The sequence below is a fragment of the Chinchilla lanigera genome, unplaced genomic scaffold, assembly GCF_000276665.1.
Source record: "Chinchilla lanigera isolate Chin_1 unplaced genomic scaffold, ChiLan1.0 scaffold00066, whole genome shotgun sequence".
NCBI classification, from domain to species: Eukaryota; Metazoa; Chordata; class Mammalia; order Rodentia; family Chinchillidae; genus Chinchilla; species Chinchilla lanigera.
This window is the reverse complement of record NW_004955467.1, coordinates 7,028,358-7,045,685: the sequence shown is the minus strand read 5'-3', so window position 1 is coordinate 7,045,685 and position 17,328 is coordinate 7,028,358. Positions and strand designations below refer to the sequence as shown.

Genomic DNA, 17,328 nt, shown 5'->3' with positions numbered 1-17,328 from the left:
CTCCCAGCAGGAACGTGCATACTGCAAGGGCCCCAGATACTGTCTACCCTGGATACTTGGGCTGGGGTGTGTGGCCCCACTCTAACACTCACAAACACCTATTTCCTCAGACTAAGCCAGGGGCCACCTGGAGCCTCGCTCAGCAGCAACGCCCCCCAGAAGGGCAGGCTCACCTCCTGATTACCGGGTGGTTGGCACCCATAAAGGGGGGTGGAAAGCCCCTAGTTTAAGGTGAAAAGTCCCAGCCTTCAAACACAGCTTCTCTACACGGCAAGCTATTGACCACCATGGTTTCTGCACCCATCAGCTCCAAACCCCAAGTCACGTGATGTGAAGTTCACTGAGATGTGTAACAGTCTGCAGGCTGCAGTTTCTGTTTTTCTGTTAAGCCTGGCTGCCAGACTCCGTATTTAAAGAAGTAAAATGTCTCTGCGTTTACCTAAGCGTTAGGGTGGGGCATGCGCTCTCTGTGTTGCTGGGTCCTCAGCACGCACCAGAGTCTCCCGCTTCACACACCTCCTTCAAATCCTCACAGGGAGCACTGAGCAGCAGGGACTGCCACGCCCTGCCCTGGCTTTCAGATTGGGCGGGTTTGGGGTGAGCCTGAGCACATGCAACTCCATCCAGGAAGTCCCAGAAAATACTGGTGCTGTGGGTCCCGGGACCAAACCTTTTTACTGGTGTGCAGCAGTCACACCAAATAGAGCGTTTCCCCGGGCATAGCTGCATGTGCGCATTCCACATTTTGATCATCCTCCACCATTACCCTCACCCCTCCCGACCGTCTTGCTCTACTCAAAAGTCTCAGTGTCCACACTTTGAGAAGCCTAGCCGTGCAATCCAAAGGCTAACGATGTATTAGAGATCATCCAAAATGACCCCAGGAAGAGGCAGGGAGCAGTCAGTGCTTTTTCTTTTTTTTTTTTTTTTCCTGCTTCTTTTGGTGGTGCTGTATCGCACCCAGGCCCCAAGCACGCTAGACAAGCGCTGTACTGCTGAGTCACACCTCTCGCCCCTTCCACGCGCCCTGCCTGGGTAGTGGCAGCTGGTGGGGTCCTGCTGCTGACTCTCAGCCTTTCCACCTCCTGCCTCAGCCACAGGCAGGGCCAAGGGTGGAGGATCCAGAACCTTGATCATCAACCCACAACTTCCAGGCTCCACTGGGCTCTATGCACTGTTCCTCGGCGTGGCAGGAAAAGGCTCCAGGAGTCCCCAGCCACCAGCTTCTCCCACGGTCTGCCTCCTCTCCGTGCATGGCTCCATTCCACCCTTCCAAGAGCAGAGAGTGGTCCGCGGCCAATCCCTTGAGTCACCAAACCTGGCGGCTGGAGTCTGAGGCCCACAGGTAAGGGGAGGGGCAACTGCAGAGTCCCAGACCAACTGATTTCAGGACCCTCCCTTCTGGGCAGAGGCTGGAGACAGTGGGCTTCCCAGGGGCCCGGGCGGGCACACACTGGGCTCAGTGTCTGGCCGCACAATGCACAAGAGGCCGGCAGGGCAGGCGGCCAGGGCCCACTCATGCCAGTCCCATCTGGGAGCCCTTGCCAGGCCTTGGAGGGCAAGCTGAAGAAGCTGGACTCTGTCCTGGGGCACAGTTGGGCTCTATTCTTATCTCAAGGGGGAATGCGTGACTCTCCTTCCCAGGAATGGGGGCCCCTGGCAAGGCGGAGGGGGAAACAGAGCCATCACTATGCCCGAGAGGGCTCCCCACGCGGCTCCTGGCTCCAACCAGCCCCTCATGGCAGGGCCTTGCACAGGCCTCCAACAAGGCAGGCCAGGATGGAGGTGGCTGGGGGAATGGGCATCGGAGCCCTGCGGAGCCCTCCCCTCACTCAGGACTCAGGCCAGCCAAGCCTGCCCGGAAACTCACACACAGGTGCCACGTGACAGCTAACAGGACAGGGTCCCAGAGGACAGCACAGCCTCCACTACACAGTTCCTCACCACAGACCAAGGAGTGGGCCCAAGTACCGCAGGCATCACACACAAACACACACACACGTCCCCCTGCAGATACGGGCCTTGCACCCAATGGCTCCTGCAGTGCACCTCTTCGCGTGGCAACGGATCTTACTGAGCGCTCGCTATGCCTGCAGATGCCTGCTGTAGCCACCAAATGGGGCACTGGGTGCTCTGAAGGACTGTAAGTGAGCACACCCATTCTAAAGAGCAACGGGACAGCGTAGGTCAACTCACACACCCCTCGTGCACACGTGCAGGAGCACTCCCCAGGAAATTAATGTCAGTGCAAAAAGACAGTGTCACTAGCAATGTCACCTTCTGATCTTAATAATAGCAAAAAAAGAAGAAAAAGACAGCCGGGCGTGGTGGTGCGCGCCTGTGATCCCAGCACTCAGGAGGTTGAGGCAGGAGGATCACTGAGACTTCAAGATCAGCCTGGGCTACAAAGTGAGTTCAAGGCCAGCCTGAACTGCATGGTGGGACCCTGTCTCAAAAAGACAAAAAAAAAAAAAAGAAAAGAAAAGAAAAGAAAAAGAAACAAGCTTAGTGTCCAGCACTAGAGGATAATAAATAATACTTCATCCAAAATATGCATTAAAGCTGGGCACAACGGCATGGGCCTGTAGTCCCTAACACAACAAAACCCCATTTTACAATAATTAATTTCATAAAATATACATTGGAATTGAATAGTAAGCACTGAAAGTACCTTAGAAACATCTACTGACAGATACACACTTAAACAATATTAAATTTAAGCAGGGCGTGGTGGCACATACCTGTAATCATAGCTACTTGGGAGGCTGAGGCAAGAGGATTCCAAGTTTGAGGCCAGCAGGGGCAACTTAGCAAGCAATCCTGTCTCAAAATTAAAAGGGCTGGGGATATAGCTCAGTGATAAGAACACACCCAGATTCAATCCTTAGTACAACTAAAAAAAAAAAAAAAAGACTATTAAGATTTAAGAAACAACAGACTGCACAGTTCTATGCGTAATGTGATTACAAAGGGAGAGAAAAGGAGATCATTCTTTCTGTCCCAGCAGGATGAAAGAAGAGGAGAAAACGGAGACAGGGCAGTGGGGGACAGGGCTGGGAACAAGGCCAGGGTGCGAAGTGGCCAGCTGAGGGTGGGCCCGCACGGCAGGGATTTGACTAAGTCCTGCTCAGCCTTCTTCTGGATCAGCATTAAAGGACTATGAAAACATCGGAAAATATTTAACTAGTAAACCTTCGGGAAGCCCCTCCACCCTGCTTTATTTATTAACATTTCTCTTCCACCCATTCCCCCATCCACTCCCGCTTAGCTTCGCAGAGCCACAGACAGCCGGACAGAACTGACTCCACGTGAGCTCTGCCCACAGTGGGTGGACCCGTCAATGGGGGCCTGTTCTGCTGGGTCACCTGGCTTCTGTCACAGAGGGGCTCCTTATGAGCAGAAGACCCGCAAGAGAAGCTGGTTGACACTATTTGGGTTGCCCAGTCATCAGAGTGCCAGCAGGGACTGACCCAGCGATTTAAGGAAGGACAAGGGTTCCATGGGTCTTTCTTTTCTATTCATTCATTTAGATTCATTCATTTAGATTCACTTTATATTCATTCATTCATTCATTCATTCATTGAGGTAGGCCTCATTATATAGCCCAGGCTGGCCTTAAACTTGTGATCTACCCTCCCGAGGGCTGGGATTACAGTCATGTGCCACCACGCCTGGCAAGTGAGCCTTTCTTGCAAGGGAGGAGCTGCCTCTCCAACAAGGAAAAGGATTTGTTCCAGCTGGCTCCCTCCTCTGGAACTCCTCGGGGCTCTCAGGGAAGAAACCCTTGAATAATGAATGGGCATGAGAAGAGGAAGGGAGAGAATTCACATTCTGAAGATTCTCCCTCTGTGCCCAAAAAGTCCCCAGAATTCAGGGAAACAACAGCTTTCTTTTGGGGGTTAGGAGCTAATTCCAGTGAGGGGGACAGGAAAAGAATATGCTCCAAAATCCTGAGGCTGATTCTAGTTCCCAACGATAAGAGCAGGTAGCCAGTTCTGGGTTCAAATCCTAGCTCTCAGCTGTACCACACTGGTGGTGTGGTCTCCCTTTGCCTCTCTGGGTGCTGTTCCCTCGCCTGGAGTGTCCTGCTATGGTTGAAGGGAGATGTTATGGTGTGTGTCTGGGTGTCCCCCCAAAGCCTCATGCAGTCGTGGGATGGGCTTCTAGAGTTTATGATTGATCTAGGATCCAATGCTGGCATTATGGGTGTGAGAGCTACACCTGCCCTGGGGCAGATAGTTTGCATATCTAAGGGAGAGAAAGAGGCTGCTTGCCGCCACTCCTCCCTTTTGCTCTTATTGCTTTTGCTGTCTTCCGCCACCATGAATGGTTACCCTGTGCCATGTGCCACCCTGCTGTGGAGCCAGCTGAGTATGGACCGAAACCTCCACAAACTGTGAGCTAAATTTTGGGTGTCAGGTATTCTGAGTGTCAGGTATTTTGGGTGTCAGGTATTTTGTCTCAGCAAGGAGGGAAAAGTAACCGAGACAGGAGACAACATCAGCAAATAGGACTCTAAAAACCCAAATGCAATTGCAGGCTGCTTTTTGAATTTCTGGCCCCGGGCAATTCACTTGTGTGACCAGGATTAATGTTGCCCTGCACTGGGAAGGTTACAACCTGAAAGCTGGTTGGACCCAGCCCGCAGTGGGTTCTGGTGAGCGCACTCATCTGTTTTTGATTTGGGTCGACTGGCTACATTTCCAAACTAGAAGATTTTGGTTTTCAAGCTAGGCACAAGTTCCTGATGGCTAGCTGATACCACCTGCTTCTGACGGTGCCTGCCTGCTCAGATCCTAAGAGACCTGCTTGGCCCCTGGCACTTGTATCCCCAAGCCCCAGCTCGAGCTGGCCCTACCTTCTGTGGCTGTCTGTGGATATCAGCTCTGCTCTGAACAGTGGGGTTAACTAAGCAGTGCTTTGGGGATCTCTAGGAGGAAGATAGCAGTGGCCTCATCAGCTTTTCCCTAGACCCCACCCCAGTTTACAGCGGGGGTGGCAGGGGGACTCCCAGACACCACGATGTGGCCCTCTCGCTTCTTCACCGGCTGAAGTATGCCGCTGTGCTGACTGTGGACAAGGAAGTGAGTCTGTAAACTGGGGCTGGTGGGCCAGAAGACAGGGCCTTTGAAAGAACAGGCCCCACAGCCTAGAGGAGACGCAGGCTTGAGAGACTGCCTGGAATGCTCAGCTTTTCTTCACCCCATCCTTGTCCTCCACAGTCCCACCCACTGATCCTGAAAGTATTTCAGCTGTGTATTCATCAAGGCACAGACTCCAGCCGGAGCCAAGGCGCGATGACACAACTGCCTGTGAGATTTTAAAGATATTCGGATTTTAAACGACAGTAACCAGAACCAGGGACATGCTAGAAAATTATTCCTAAATCCAGGGCTCCGATTGGAAAGCAGAGGCACAAGGTCCTCCTGAAGACGGAAACCAATCCCAGTCTCCGTCCCCCTGAACTCCAAGCCTGCGCAAGTTGCAAGCAGGCTGTGTGGACAAAGAAAAGTGCTCTGAACAAATCCCGTACCCTAAGCCTCTCCCGGGAGATGCTGATTAGACACTAGAACCCGCACAGAGATCTGAGCAAATTCCAGGACCACCTCTTGGGCCACATAAGCTCTCTGCAGAGCTCAGGCAAACACTGAGTCAGACATCCAAACATCTGGGGCTTAGCTAATCCTTTGCTTTGCAGCGGTCAGCTGGGTGGACCCTGAGGAGCTGCAGGGCCAGCAGGGGATGAGGGTCCAGTTTCCAGGGACCCTGGCCAGGTCTGGGAGCCAAGCCCTTGACCCTGCCCTGGGCTGGGGCCCCAAGTCACACACAAGGCCCGTGTGCATCCTTCCCAGCCCACCCCAGCAGTTCCTGGGCGGGTGCATCACCCAACCCACACGTGGGAGGCAGAGGCCACAGCGCGCCAGGATTCCATTCTGTGGTGGAGGCTTGAGGAGGAAACAATTCTCCATCCCCTTAGAAAATCAAGGCCAAGAAATAACTTGCAGAAAGTCCACAGATGATGTTCCCTCCGACGAGCTGTCCCTGCACTGACCTGCTGCTGAGACGCGCGAGCAGGAGACAGGGATGTGGACAGGAGGACACGGTTTCTCGTGCCCACAGACCTCAGCCGGGACTCCCACACGGGATGCAATCAGCTTTGATTTTCAATCCCCAGCTCACTGAATTCCTGAGCAAGCTAAGGTCAAGCGCCTCCCCCAGTCACCTCTCCACAGGCCAGAATGTGAAGCTCAGTGTCTCAGAACATGCATTTATTTGGCAACCCTGTTCACTGCCTGTTTGCATTTTAAAGAAAAGGTCAAATGATCTTTTAATTTCAAACAAAATGATCGTATCACTTCAGTAAGGTTTGATGAGCTATGCCCTGTGGGTCAGCAGACTGATGTGAGAGGTTTCCTCATCCTTTGACTTAAATAAATGAAAGGAAAAAGGAGTCTTGACCAAAATGTTAAGACCACACAAAAGGGGAAGGACAATCTTTTCAACAACCAACACTGGGACCACAGGTATCCATGCACGTGCAAAAGAATGAAACTGGACCCCCGATCACACCATTAACACCGCATGGATCCAAGCGCTAAAGGTGAGAGCTAAAACTATAATTAAATGTCTAAAGGGAAGCACAGGTATAAATTTTCACGATCCCAATTAGGCAAGAGTTTCTCAGAGAGGACAATGAAAGCCAAGTGGGTGTCACATACCAGAAATCCCAGTAGCTAGGAAGCTGAGGGAGGCCAAAGCAAGAGGACTAGGCTGGGGGTGGTGGCACACACCTGTTATCCCCAGCACTCGGGAGGCTGAGGCAGGAAGATCATTGTGAGTTCAAGACCAGCCTGGGCTACAAAGTGAGCTCAAGGCCAGCCTGAACTGCATAGCAAGACCCTGTCTCAAAAAGACAAAAAAAAAAAAAAAATCAAAGCAAGAGGACTGCAACTTTGAGGCAGCCTGAGCTACAGAGTGGGACCCTGCCTCAAAAACACAAAACAATAATAAAACTTTTAAAACCCATATGGCAATAAAAGCAAAAAAAATAAATTAACCAATACAGTACACAGCGTGGGAGAAAAATTCTACAAATCATGTATCTAATAAGAGACTTCTAACTAGAATACTTAAATACTTACAACTCAATAATAATGACATTTGTTATTCGACACAATTTTTTAAAATGGGCAAAGGCTCTGATTAGACCCTTCTCTGAAGAAGACACATGAATGGTCAATAAGCCCATGAAAAGATGCTCAGCACCCTCAGTCTTCAGGGAAATGCAAACCAAACCACAACGACATTCCACTTTGCACCCACTCAAACAGCTATAATGAAAAACATAGATAATAACAAATGCTGGCAAGGACATGGAGGAGCTGGAACTCTCATGGACCCCTAGTGGGAATATAAAACAGCACAGCATCTTCAGAAAATAATCTGGCAGTACTTCAGAAGGTTAAACACAGCCACCACATGACTCATCTAGGTACACATACGAAGAATCAAAAACACATGTCCACACCCAACATGCACACAAACGTACGTAACAGTATTATTGCTAAGAGTCAGCAGCAGAAATGACACAAGTGCTCATCCACAGGTGAACAGATAAGCCATGATATATCCGTAACAGTGGGTAAATCAGAAGTAAAAAGAAGTGAAGCCTTGGGCTCGGGACTTGGTTCAGCGGTACAGCGCTTCCCTAGCGACACCACGGATAAACTCCGGAAACGTTTCAAGTGAAAGAAGTCAGACACAAAAGGCCACAACATATCAGGCCATTTACACGAGGCAAATCTGGAGACGGAAAGCAGCTTCGTGGCTGCCAAGGGCTGGGGTGCTGGAGGAAATGGGGAGTGATTGCTAATGAGTACAGTTTCTTTTGAAAATGATAAAAATGTCCTAAAATTAACGATGGTGACGGTGGCACAAGTCTGCGAATGTACGAAAAAACCCTGAATTACATACTCTAAATGGAAGGACTGTACTGCAAGAGAATAAATAATAAGGCTGCTATCAAAAAAGAAAAGGCATCTCGCTGAGTTTGCTGGTAATTTCACAGCCAAACCAGGACACTCTCCTTCCTGACCCCTCCGGGTGTCACCACCTCTCTTCTGTCCCCCAGGGCCTCTTGCTGCAGCCTAGGAGAGCAGCACTTGAGCGAGCCCTGACTTCCTGTGAACAGTGAGTTTTATTTTCCCAGCTAAACTTTAAGATTGTGAATCCAGGGAGGGCCTGACAATCACAGGTGGCAGCAAGAGGCCAAGTCTCCTTGCACTCCTGCACGTACGAATACACGCGCATGTGCCACACGCCTCTCTTCTTGCTCCTTGCGTTGCCAAGTACCTAGCACCCATTACTAAATACCTTTGAGTCAGATTCCCTGAGTCCATGTGCAGGCAGCAGCTCCCTCTGGAGAAGACCACTTTCTTTTTTGTTTTTTTGGTACCGAATTGAACTCAGGACCTTGTGCTTGCGGGGCAGGCGCTGCACCACTGAGCTATCTCTCCAGCCCACTTTCTTTTAAACCTGGTTTTCAACTCCTGGTTTTCAACTCCACCCACCCTACCTGCGCACGAGGTTCTCTGCTATTCACGGTCTTCAGTCCTGGTCCGCACAGCCACGGCCCAGGCTGTCTGCACATGGTCTCCATTTTCTCCATCACTCAGGTATAAGGAAAGTGTTTTTAAAGCAATTTAATCTTCTTTGGGTTTTTTGTTGGACTGTTGTTTCACTTCGGGGGGTTGAGACAAGATTTCACTGTGTAGTTCAGGTTGGTCTTGACCTCCCTGTGTAGCCCAGCTCGCAGTGATCCTCCTGCCCCGGCCTTCCCGAGTGCCGGAACTACAGCCTGGCAGGCAATTTAATCTTTACAGCCTCTTTAACAGGAGGAGAGGGCTCATTCCTAACACATAGGAAAACTTTCTCTTCCTCTTCGTTCAGTCTGACTCACACACTTATCGGCTGTCCCCAGAGCTCTTCCTTCCCTTTCTGCAGAGGACTTTAAATGCCTCGTAAGCCCGTATGACCAGTCTTTCTTCCCTGGAGGACCTTCCTCTGAAAGACAGACAGATACTCATACACACTTCCCTTTACAATTATCCCCCCTCTTCCTTTTTTTTTTCAAATTTTGTATTTGGCTTTTAATTGACAAATTAAAATTTTATATACTGTAAGGCATGGTAGTACCCACCTGTAACTCCAGCTACTTGAAGGCTGAGTCAGGAGGATCACAAGTTCAAAAGGCCTGGGGCTCTAAGTGTGGGAGGCTGAGGCCAAAGGATTGAGAGTTTGAACCCAGCCTGGGCTACAGAGTGAGTTCAAGGTCAGTCTGAACTAAACAGGGAGACCCTGTCTTAAAAAAAAAAAAAGCCGGGCATAGTTGGCTCACACCTGTAATCCCAGCACACGAGAGGCTGAGACAGGAAGATTGCTGCAAGTTTGAGGCCAGCTTTGACTATAAAGTGAGTTCAAAACTAGCTTAAACTGCATAGCAAAACCCTGTCTCAAAAAAAAAAAAAAAAGAAAAACCAGAGGCAGTAAGTCTATGGTAGAGAGCCCCAGGGTTGGATCCCCAGTACCATGTGTCAGTCTGTCTGTCCATCTATCTGGCTGAATGAATGAATAAATAAACAAACATTACATTGTATATATTTATCATCTGCAACACCATGTTTTAAACTATGGCTGGGTGTGGTGGCACATGACTATAATCCCAGCCCTCAGGAGGCTGAGGCAGGAGGATCACCATAAATTCAAGGCCAGCCTACACTACAGTGTGAAATCATGTTGCAAAAAATAAAATAAAATACAATACGTATACATGTTGAATGACTCCATGGAGCCAGTTAACGTTTGCATTACCTCACACGTTTATTATTTGTGGAGAGAACACAAAGTCTACCCTCTGGCCAATTTTCCTTTTTTTTTTTGAAGTAATGTATAACTTTATTCCCCATCCTCATATGCAATTTTCAATGTATGATACACTGTTACCCACCATAGTCACCACACTATCAATACATCTGCCACACGTTTGCCTCCTAACTGGAATTTTGGCTAAGGACTCCTCACTCTAACCACCCAGCCCCTCATAAGCACCATGCTACTCTCTGCTTCTGGGGGTGCAACTATTTTAGATCCCACGTAACGTGAGCGTATTCAGTGTTTCTTGGTGCCTGGCTTATTTCTTTTGCACACTGCTCTCTGGGTTCGTCCGCGCTGGGTTCCCTTCCCCACCGCGTACACACAGCACGTTTTCTTTATCTGATCGTCGACAGACACTGAGGGAGACCCCACAGCCTGGGCGTTGTGAATGTTGCTTCGAGAAGCACAGGAGCATAGGTGTCCTTTCCACAGACTGACTTCATCTCCTCCGGAAATACGCCAGGAGTGAGCCGGCCTCATCCCGTGCAGGCCTGGTTTGAATTCTCCGTGGAGCTGCCCCACCGCTTCCCCCAGCGGCCATGTCGTTCACATTCCCACCCACGTGGGCGGTCCCCGCCCCCCACCAGCAGCGCCACCCCTTTCTCTCTTGTTCCTCAGAGGACTCTGCCAGTGGCACCAGTGCTGTCCCTCTTCCCATTGCTCAGATTGCTTCTTCTCCACAAAGACCGGGACTGAGCCAGCCAGCAAGAGTTCACCTAATAAAGATTGAAGGGTGAGGGGCACAGCTCTGAACAGGCCCTCCCTCCACTGACCTCCCTTTCAGTTTCCAGTCTCACCCCCACCCCCAGCCCCATACTGGGGATTGAACTCAGGGCCTTCACACTGAGCTACATCCCCAAACCTTTTTGTTTTTCTCTTGAGACAGGGTCTTATTGGGTCACTAAGTTGCCCAGACTGGGCTTGAACTTGCTGTCCTCCTGCCTCAACCTCCCAGAGTGCTGGGACTGCAGGAGTGTGCCACCACACCTGGCTCTGATTTTACCTTTTAATACTAGTTGTCCAAAGTCCAGTGTGGTGGCACGTGCCTGTAATCCTGGCACTCAGAAGGCTGAGGCAGGATGATCACTGCAAGTTCGAGGCCAGCCTGGGCTACAAAGTGAGCTCAAGGCCAGCCTGAACTGCATGGTGAGACCCTGTCTCAAAAAAAAAAAAAATTACTGGTAGTCCATATGCTTTCCCTTCTCCATGTAGGTGAGAATAAGCTAGGTAGAGGGACACGCTCCCTTCTTCTTTCTTGTCTACCTACAGCTCAGGCACCCAGCCAGGCTTTGTGCCCACCTAGCACATGAGACATCCACAGGCCTCAGACCTGGGCCTGGCTCCACACCAGCCAAGGGGGTGTGCTCAATGCCAGCCAGGTGCCCGAGCACAGGAAAAGAACGACATTTCCAGTAGAAGATCAAAGGCAGGAGCTCAGGGTAGCGGGAAACAGCAGGGGAAGGCCGGCCCTGGATGACTGGGGAGGGAGGAGCTCCCTTCCCAGTCAGAGCTGGGAGAGTTTATAAAGAGCCAGAGTAGAAATTAGCAAGTCAGCCTCACTGAAGCTCAGAGAAGGGCTCAGGCCGGAACTGCACAGAGCTATTTGAAGAGAACTAGACACCCTGAAAAAAAGCCAGTGCATGGCAAGGCATGGTAGCACACACCTGTAATCCCAGCACTCTGCCAGCCTGTGTAATTTAGTGACTTAGCGAGACCTGTCTCAAAAGTAAAATAATAATAATAATAATAATAAAGAGCTGGTGGTGTAGCTCATTGAAAAAGATCTCGATTCAAACCCCAGTATAACCAAAAAAGAGAAAAGAAAAGACAATGCCTCCCCAGAGTTGTGTCTGCCTTTTATTAACCATGATGTCACCCACGGCAAGTGTCCTGTGACTAACCCCAACTGCAGCCGTGTGGTGTGAGGCCAGCTCACTCATCTTCCTCTCCAGCGGCTGCCGTGACCCAGGGTCGGCATGTGGGGAGCGACTTCCTGTGCAGCGGATCAAACCACGGAGCGTGTCTCTGGGCTGAGTCTCAGGATGACTGTCTGCAGGGACCATCCACACCCTCAGTCCTCGTCACCCCCGCTCCAGCCCGAGGTGTGGTGAGCTGCTGAGGGTCGTCCGAGTTTCTCCTGATGCAGCACACTGTTGCTGTGGAAAAAGCAGCAGGTGACCGGCAGGAGACGCATGCTGTTCTCATGGGAAAAGCCAAATCTCTGTCGCTACGACGGGAATTTCAATTTCTCGGCCACTGTGTTAGCACTGCTTGCAAAGTGCCCATCCTTACCACCTGCATCGCTGCCATCCCAGACCACACTACCACACCCTCACCTGTCAGCCAGCCTCAGGTCATCATCGGCTCCCATCCATGTCCACACAGAAGCTAGGCAGATCCTCTAAGACAGGAGACCTAAGACTGTCACACACACGCACAACCCTCCAATGGCTTCCCCTCACACTCAGAAATAACACAGACCCCAGATGACCTACAACATCCTGCAGTGTCAGCCCTCCTCGAACTCCAGACCTCGGATCTTTCCTCTCTCCTCCCTGGTAGCCCAGTGCAAGCTACATAGCTGTTGCTACCTCAGGCCCTTTGCACTCACTGTTCCTTCTACCTGGAACATTCTTCACCCAGGTCTCCCCACAGCTCGTTCTCTCTCTTCAGGAAGTTTTCTGCTCAAATGTTGCCCGGAGAGGTCTTCTCTGTCCATTCCCATTTTACGTACGTCTCTCAGCCGGCCTGTCTTGCTCTCCACCACCAACACCATCCTTGTATTTATCTTCATAGTGCTTGTGACTTAGCTGACACACACACAAAGGTGTTAGCTTATTGGACTGCAAGCTCCACTGGGCAGGAAAAGTATCCTCTTTGTGACTACTATCCTCCCAGCAGCTACAACAATTCCCAGGACATCGTGCGTCCTTGAAAAACCTTTGCTGGGGGAATGAATGAGTGAATGAATGACAGATTCTCAGCTGACTATGACACAACAGTTGAGACCCTGATTCTGTCATCATTTTATTTTTCCTTATGCGTGTTTTACAGATTTAGAACCACTTACATGATGTGAAAAAAGAACCAGTGACTCGCCGTCACCCTGCTAACTCACCAGCCCGGAAGGGGGCGTGAACATGACCATCCCTACACTACAGACAAAGGAGGCAGAATGAGGGGTGTTCGGTCAAGGGATTAATGAACTGCAATCAGTTGTCCAAGGGCAAATCTGCAAACACAGACCAAACTAGATCTAGAGTCCAGGCTTCCAGGCTCTGTCCTACACTCTGTTTCCATCCAGTTGCCTCTGGTTTCAGCATTCTATCTTGCTAGAAAAATCTAATATTGTTAATCATATTAACATTTCAAAATGAAAAGATACATGATCATCTTGGGAGATGCTGACAGGCATTATCTGATACAATTCTGCATCTAGTTGTGGCTTCTAAAATGTCTCTTCTTGGTATTGGCACCAGTCTAATCTTATACTCTCCACAAAGACATGGAAAAACAGACATAAAAAGGATATTAAAATGCTAAATAGAAAACATAAATGCTAATCTAAAACCAACAGCCAGTATCAAGAGTTATGAGGAAATTCCAAAGGAATCCCCATTAAAGATAGGAATATAACTATTTATTAGCATCCTTCTGGAACTATATATCAGCAATAACCAACTTAAAAACATAATTAAATTTCACTCACAGTAACAAGAAGAAATATCAGTACCCTAGGAATAAACTTAACACAGGGACTGCACAAGTCCTATGCGAAGGAACCATTTGTCCGAGGATAGAGTGGAACTTGGTTATGTGGATACAGTATGTTCCTGGTTAGCCTCAAGAACTGTTAGGTCTGAGACTTCTAACCCCTCGTGCAGAAGCATTTAACCCTCCTAATTAATGATTCTCTGCAAAGAGCATATTATTATTCCCCTTATATGCAAGAGGTGCAGACCAGTCATGGAGTAGGACTGTCAGAAGAGATGCTGGGGGTGGGACACTGAAGGCTGGGGTGGCAGAAAGCAGTAGCAACTGAAGTCTGCCACTCTGCCCCTCCAGGCTGTCAGGTGAGAATAGAAGGAATTACAGGGTGTCTTCTGTGCCTGCAGCATTTCAGACACAGGTGCTAAAGATGAAGGGTCCACTCTGGTCACTACACCACTGTACCTCAATGCTCCCCGCATTGCACACACCTGAGGGGCCTCTGTCAGGACCGCTGGCAGCTGGGCCTGCACCCAGCTGCCCCTGCTGACAGCTGTGGAGAAGCTGCTTCTGGAGGCCCAGGAAGGTGGTCCCAGGGTCCTGGCTCCCTCAATTCCTGGAATCAACAGCTTTGAGAGATTGCTCACAGGCCACACCACAGTCACACCAACGTTAGAGTCACTGCTTAAATGACAGCCCGGGCAGCCAGATCAGACAGAGCCCCAATGCCCAGGGAAGAGCCAAGTCCCTGCAACACCTGCCATTCTCAATTATTCCTGTCTCCAAAGACCTCAGCTCCAAAGAAAGCAAAGTGACAGAGAGGGAGCAGTGGCAGAGGATACTTAGGATATGTTGGCCCATCCAGACAGCGTAAGGGCCTTAGGCAAGTTCTTGTACCTCTCTGCACCTCAAATTCCTCACGTTTAAAATGTGTATAAAAGACATTTTACAATGAACGCTCGTGGAAAGCATTTAATTTTTAATTAAAAAATAAAGTATAGGGCCGGGGATATAGCTCAGTGGCACAACGCCTGCCTGGCAAGTGCAAGGTCCTGAGTTCGATTCTCGGTACCAAAATTAAATAAATAAAGTATAATAAATGTTATTTTTAAGATCAACAGAGTAATTTTATCACTGCTCATAGTGGGGAGTGAGTACATACTAAGAACAGAGAATAGAGGACATCACAAAGTTATATAGTAGTTACAAACATAACTGCTAGAACTAAAAGCAAGTTGTAAACCTTTCAACATTATCTGAAGAAACACACGCACACACACAAAATAAAGTCAATAAAAAAACCCATAGAATAAGTAACATTATTTTTAAAGATTTTAAAGCAGGAAACGTAACATAAAATGGGCATACTAAAACCGATCATAATTCTTAGAGAAAAAGATTCTTGGACGCCCCCAATATATGTCAAGTTTATATAATTTTTTTTCATTCCATGCAACTTTGATCAAGCTGTGCAGCTTTACATGAAGGGACAGGCTGACCTCAGGGGTTGAAACAAACGGTCCAACAGTGTATTTCATGAGCTGAATTGTGTCCACCCCTCTACCAGCCCCTCCAATTATTTCTACGCTGGAGTCCTAACCCTCAACACCCTAGGACTTGACTGTTCGGAGAAAGGGTCTCTATAAATGCAACTAAGTGAAAAACAACATCAGGAGGGTGGGGCTAGTCCAGTACGGCAGGTGGTGTTCTAAGAATCTAGGACACAGATGCATACAGAGGAAAAGACCACCTGAACACACAGCGAGCAGAACTAGAAGACAGGCCTCAAGACAGACCTCAAGACAGGCCCTTGACATTTGAAATCAGACTTCTAGTCTCCCGAACTGAGAGAAGATAAATTCTGTCACTTGTGCCCGTCCCTGGCGCTGTGTTCCGGCATCACCAAAAAACTCACAGAGCCTGTCTGCCAGGCTGCACAGGCAAGGAATGTGTCACAGCGGGTGGCAAACTGGTGAGCACGGAGGAGAATGCAGCCAACCAGGAAGGGGCTCAGGCAGGCCTGTCTCCAACCTTCTCCCCGCGTGGCCCAGACTCACGGGGTTGTGGGTAGGAAGGACCGGAAAGGAAGGGACCTGCCAGGCGGTGGGCTTCACACTCCAGCAGGGTGGAGGAAGGTGGTCAGGTGCTCAGAATGGTGGGACAACAGGGAGGTGTCCTGGCTCTAAGGGGCAAGGGAGGCTGCTGGTTGGCTCTACTAAGGGGTCTGTCCAAAGCTGAGCATTCTGCAGTGCGCCCACCTGCACCCCTCACTCTCCCTAAACCACAGAGGATGTGTGTTCTGGCTGTGGCTGCTGGAGTGCTAACCAAGAGATGCCCAGAACAGTCGAGCCTCTGCCTCTTACGAGGAGTGCTGGGCAGAGCCGCCATGGCAGAGTGCGAAGGAATGATTCCTATCAGAACACAACCCAGATGCACTTGGGGAGACCTCGGACTCTCTGCAGAGTTGCCAGATCAGCCCCAAGTGAGTGGCTAATCTCTGTAGATCCCAAAAAGGTGAAATCGGGCAAATTTCCAGAATTTCTCACATTTTGGAATATTTACACATACATAATGAGCTGTCTTGGGAATAGGACCCAATTCCAAACAGGAAATTCATTTGTGTTTTATATACACCTTAAATACATAGCCTAAAGGTCATTTTATGTGATTATTTTTAACAACTTTGTGCACAAAATTTTATGGTGTAGAATTTTCTAACTGTAGCATCATGATAATGCTCAAAATGTTTGAATTTCACAGATGCTCAACTTGTATGTAAATCTGTATCTTGTAAGTAAATCTTGTATGTATATCAAATGTCTAAGAAAAAATCTAGTCTTTTTCTTGAAGCCTGATGAGACTTTTATGGCAGGCACTCAACTGGGTAGATCCATAGTTCCTGCTTGCCTCTGAACAGAATCTTCTGGAAACCGAACTATAATCAAAGACAAGCAGGGCAATTCTGTGAAGGATAGAAAAGCAATGACAGCAGCCACTCAGTACCAGAGCTCACAGGTACTTTCCAAAGATAGGTAGCCAGTTCCCAAAAAGGAATTCTCAACTTAGTCAGACCCTCCATTGAGATGCTGTGACAAAGAACTGTGGCCCCCAAGCAAAGGAGCAAAGAACAACCGGAAACCCACAGTCCCCCACTGGCAGAGAGCCTGTCCCTGGTGTCTCGGGATGACTGCCAGGGTACTGGAACAGGTACTGGGAAAGAACAGAGCCACAGGGACGCCTGAAGTGAACGCTCAAATGCACACCAAAAGGAAAGCAAACCAACCATCTCTGTACAACAAAGATGCTTTGGAAAAGGTATCAGAAAAGAACAATAGAACTCCCATGTTCCCCTGGATCAGACCATGCCTGGGTAGGTCTAAGTAAAAGGTGACCTGGGGAGCTCAGCAGCCTGTAAAACTAGAAGGGCTCCCCTAGCTCGTCATTAGAAAAGTCAGTTCACAGAAGAGGCAGCAGATGTTTGGGTGAAACCTCAAGTCCACAGCACCAGGTGGCACAGCCCCACTCCGGCCCTGGTGAGTGGTCATACATACTGCTGAGGATGAACAGCATCTAGAGGCCTTGGAACCAAGCCATGAGGTCCCACTAGTGTAGCAGCCCTGACCCTAACACTGGGACAAGGAGTACCAACAGGTTCACTGTCCCGTGGGGACATCACCACCTCTGCTG

The 17,328-nt window shown here is 49.3% G+C and overlaps 1 protein-coding gene across 3 annotated transcripts in view; it reads right to left on the bottom strand.

The window, feature by feature from the left end:
• Gas7 (growth arrest-specific 7) overlaps positions 1-17,328 on the bottom strand; it is a gene marked incomplete at its 5' end in the record, with an annotated part of 244,231 nt that overhangs the window by 178,263 nt on the left and 48,640 nt on the right.